Genomic DNA, 5,510 nt, shown 5'->3' with positions numbered 1-5,510 from the left:
TACTAAACTACTTTGAAACATACAAATATATTGAACATTTTCATTACAAGACTAATGAAACATATTTTTTTATAATATAATGTCGACTGTTTAATATATTTAATTCATTAGTGTTGTTCAAATAATAAAAAAATAAGATAATAATACTACTTAAGGTAATATTATATACTAGGCATTTTATGAATTAATAATTCATCAAACTTAAGTAGTTTATACTTTCTAATTTCTTGTCAATATTTATAAACTTTATAGGCATACATGTTGTAATAGATAAAACAGATCCATGGGTAGTCCTTGTTGTAACACCATTAAACGAAAGAGCACAACAACTGAAAAATAGTTCTGAAATCATATTTATGGATTCAACTTCTAGCTGTGATGTGTCCATGGCATCTATTACTGTTCTCTTAACAGCTACAAAGGGAGGTGCAGTGCCAATTGGGATTTTAGTTCATAAGCGACAAACGGCTATGGCCTATGAAAAGGGATTTAAAATGCTAATGGATAATTTTCCCTTATGTTTCAATGGATTAACAGTAATTAATTATTTATTGTATATTCTAAGCAACATTATTTATTTTATACATATTTATTCTAATATGTACATATTTATACTAAATAATACCAGTTATAGTTATTATACACTTATCTCAATTTTTTTATTCCACTTAATCATTTATTTTACTAGGCATATAAATTATAAAATATGTTTAAAAAATTAAAAAATCTTATATTTGTTGTTATAATCTAAATTTATAAATTATAAATTATAATTGAGTACATTATTCAACAATAAATAAATTGAAAATAACATATTATGTATTAATGTATGATGAATTTAATAATATATCTTCAATCAGATTTTATCATATTTAAAAACACTTATAGCATGATAACTAAAAGGTAGAGAATAAAAACTAACTCTTTAACTAGGTAGGTACAAGGTACCTATATAATATTATAACAAAAAACTTTTTTTCTCAAAATTTTATTATATGGTTTAACTTTAACTAATTCTTTAAAACTATATTAGTGAAAAAAAAAGTTATTTATATACTTAAAGAATTAGCCCTTATTGATATCACTCATAGGGTAGGTTACTAATTTTTAATTATGATTTATAGTTGGTTTAAAAAACTATGAATAAAATCATTAAATATTTAAAATGTTGTGATAATTTTTTTTTTATACACACCTACTGAACATTTTTTCTTCTTACATAATTTAGTTTCCAAAAATTATGATGACAGACGATTCCATGGCTGAAAAAAAGGCAATTCAAGAAATTTGGCCTCAAACCACTCAGATTCTCTGTATATTTCATTTTTTACAAGCCGAATGGCGATGGTTGATGTCTTCTAGTAGTAATATATTACCTGTTAACAGGCAACAGTTGATGCAACTTTTTAGAAAAGTATTTAATAATTATTTATAATTTATATTTATATTAAAGAATTCAATTTTTAGGCTGTATATGCTAAGAACCATGAAGATTTTCAAAATGTAGTTAATGAAATTAATCATTTAGAAGGAAATCAATTATTCAAAAATCGCTTTAATGAAAATTTAAAAAGAAGTCAGGAATGGTCAATGAGTTATAGAAATGAAAATCTTATAACTCGTAATAATCAAACCAACAATTATTCAGAGGCAACAATTAGAATTCTGAAAGAAATTATTTTAGAACGTACTAAAGCATACAATGTTGTTGCGTTGGTTGAGTTTATTTCAATAATTTGGGATAAATACTTTATTAATCGTTTGTTAGATTTTGCTTACAATAGGAAGAATCAAAGAGACTATGAATTACAACTGACAAAAATGAAATCAGTTGACCCGAATCCTATATTACAGATAGATGAATTTTTATACAAAGTTCCAAGCTCTAAAGATAGCAAAAAGACTTATGATGTAAATACCATTATTGGATGGTGTAGTTGTTACAGTGGCAAACAGGGAGGGTTTATTATGATATTAATTTCCAAATAGCCCAGTAACTGATTCAAATGAAAGGTATAAACTTGCATTTTAGCTCTGGGAATCAAAGATTGCCCTCCAAAACAATTTTTTGAGGTACTTCATTTTATATTTTTAATTTATTTTAAATATTAATTTTTTTCAAACACTACTTTATAGGATCTGAATGAGTTGCCAACACCACAAACTTCCATTATGGAAAAAAAAAATTTGAAGACAACTACAGAAAAAATAAACTTGCAGTTATGTTACAATAATTTTTCAAATAACTTACAAGATGATGATATTGAAAACGATCCAAATATTAGACTTTCAATATCTCAAAATAATAATAATCAGTCATTAAATGACAAATTCACAGAGAAATGGGAAGATTTTACTAATTCAATTAATAGACTTGGTGAATTACTACAACAAGATGTATCTGAAACATCAATAAAATATTTATCAGCTTTTACAAAAAAAATTAAAAACATTGATACAACATCTCAAGCTGTAGATTTTATAATAAATAATTCTTCAAGGTAAGATTAATGTTTTTATGAAAAAATTATATAGTATGTTAGGTAATTGTTTGGTAAAATTATTAGTTCTAAATGAGGAAGAAATATTCGAGTACAACCAACATCTGTGGCTAGAAGAAAAGGAACATATAAAGTTAATCATCGGATTGGTGCTGGTAGACCACCTACAGAAAAGAGTACTGCAGGAAGAAATTCTCTTTTGAATAAAAATAAAAAAAAAGTGGTAAACGCAAACATAACTTAGTACAAAGTATTACTAATAATCAAGCAAACGGTAAATGCCATTAGACAAACAAATTTAATAAATATTCAATATATATTTCAGTTTCATGTTCACCTACTTGACTATACTTATAGTTTTTTATTTGAAATATAAAATAAAAGACTAATAACAAGTTTTGTATTTTTAATAATTTATATGAACTTTTAACGTGGGTATATAATATAATATTATGTATATTGTTATTGTATTCCATTGTAATAATAGGCTCATTTTTCTTGGGGATAATGAGACTATATAAATTGACTACGATGTGAAAAAATTAAATGTTAGTAATAATATTATAATATTATAAAATAAAATTATTAATTAAACATTTACCAGATAAAAAATTGTAAATACCTATCTCTGTACCTACATAATTTCACATGATGTTCTCTGTTTATCTTCTTATATTATAATAGGTATAAGTTAATTAGTTCGTAAATAATACTACTATACTAGTAACTAGTAAGTAGTAACTAGTAGGCTATTAAGTATTAAGTAATAATTGTTATTGAAGCCGTATTCGTAAAACGTTTTATCATTAATGGTGATAATAAAATAATAATTAATAATAAATAATTAATAATAATAATAATAGCGGCAATTCAAATTGGACCAATCAGAGGAACCCGGTTCTGAGTGTACCTACATTTGCAAAATACGCGGCCAGTACCCCACCTATGGCCTAATTTTTTTATTAACTGATAATAGTGTTATGCTAATATGTATAGAGCTAGTATAATTATACAAAACTAAGTTGGCTACACTGTTATATGGTATACAAATATGTTATCAGTTCAACAAAATTTAAAGATTTTATGATATTTGAAATGTTCTGGTTATCACTTTCCATAATATTCTTAACAAAACGGATAAGCATAATACAATCTAATTTTATTTTTGTTCCTTAAATTTTTTATTATTTATGGTTCTTGGCTACAATAATAGGTAAGTAATATTGTTGTCTTTTATTTAGTACTCACACATTTACAAATAAAAATGTTCTAATTTAAATTTGTAATGTGGCCATTGAGGAAACTATTTTGTTTTTAAAATCTACCTATGGCCACTAGATGGCCATAGGTGGATTTTCATAATTCCTTCTATGGCCATATACATTTAAAAATGAGCAAATCTTATAATTATTAGAAGGTAATAGAACCTAAATCTATTTCTTTAGCTTAAATGGCACCTCATACAAAAAATAAACTAGTTGCAAAGAGATTTAAGTACTCGCCAAATAAAATAAAATTAGCTTTATCTGCAATGAAAGAAGGTAAAATACACTTATCTTTATACTTTTAGTGCTGGATAGATAAAACAAAAACAAAATTATGTTTTGAAACAGGTATGAGCTTTTTAAAAGCAAGTCAAATGTACAGTATTCCACTGACAACTTTAAGAAACAAATTTTCTGGTAAATCTCCTGAGGTGTCACTAGATCACAGTGGTACATTGTCAATTTTGGGTATTGAGAATGAACAATTGTTAGTAGAGTGGGTAGTTGTTTCCTCAATAATGGGCTTCCCTGTGGATAGAGAAGGATTATTATCTTCAGTAAAAAAACTTGTTGATGAATTGAACTTAAAGACACCATTTACTAACAATAGACCTGGGAGAAAATGGTTTTACAGTTTTATGCAACGTCACAAAATTCTGTCCCAAAAACATGCCGAATATGTTAATCGTGCAAGAGGGTCTGTAACAGAAGAGAAAATAAGGAACTGATTCACTGAAGTATATGGTTAATTAGGAGATGATGCAATTATATTAAAAGAACCAAATAGAATATTTAATTTAGATGAGACATGTTTTAATTTAGCCCCTAAAGGCGAGTTAATTCTTGGAGAACGAGGAAAAAATGTATACGATGAACATTCCAATTCTAATAAAGAGAATACTACAACTCTTTTCGCAACAAATGCTTTGGGAACTTGGGCACCTCATCTTACATTATATAAATATGAAAGAATACCAGCTATCATCGCTAGGTCTGCGCCACCAAATTGGGGCATAGGTAAATCAGAGAATGGATGAATGACATCGGAAACCTTTTTTGAGTATATGTCAAATATTTTTCTACCATTTCTTATTGAAAATAATATTGAAAGACCTGTCATTGTATTTCTAGATGGACATAAATCACACCTCAGCTTGTATCTTAGTAAATTCTGTCGTGAAAATAAGATTATAATGGTCGCTTTATGAAGAGCAAATGTGTCAAACGTTCTATGTGCCAAAAAAAAAAATGAAAAATTGTTTTATGTTTGATTTATGTTCTATGTGCCAAAGACAATAATCCTGTATGTGTTCCAAGTGCCAATTCGATTTATTACTAGTTCAAAATTGCGTTAAATAAATTTATTATTACATTATATATTACATAAATTAATAAATTTATGTGCCTTGATCGAATTCAATTATTTTATGATAATTGATAACAATAATGTTATGATATAATCCGTTGTCATTATTCAAAACTACTATTACTGATGTTATTGTAATCGTTATTTCGTTCTATTTTCAAATTACATAAATTATTACCAATATTATGGAGACTGCAAGTGTAAATTTACGAAGTGGTAAGAAAAAAAGAAATGAACAGACTAAACAAAGAATAAGTGGTAAATCGTATGTGACGAGGAGAAGTCATATAATTCAGGCAATCCCGAAACCATTAATCGAGGTTAGTACCTAATTAATATAATAGTTAAGTATTATTCATAAAACGTACTAACAGTACT

At 26.4% G+C, this 5,510-nt stretch overlaps 1 pseudogene; it reads left to right on the top strand.

Annotated features, from left to right (window-relative positions):
• Window positions 1-1,328: 1,328 nt before the first annotated feature.
• On the top strand, window positions 1,329-4,494 carry LOC126553012 (uncharacterized; annotated as a pseudogene).
• The last annotated feature ends 1,016 nt before the right edge of the window (window positions 4,495-5,510 follow it).

Source organism: Aphis gossypii, unplaced genomic scaffold (assembly GCF_020184175.1).
Source record: "Aphis gossypii isolate Hap1 unplaced genomic scaffold, ASM2018417v2 Contig00040, whole genome shotgun sequence".
Classification (NCBI taxonomy): Eukaryota; Metazoa; Arthropoda; class Insecta; order Hemiptera; family Aphididae; genus Aphis; species Aphis gossypii.
This window is presented reverse-complemented; position numbering and strand designations above follow the sequence as displayed.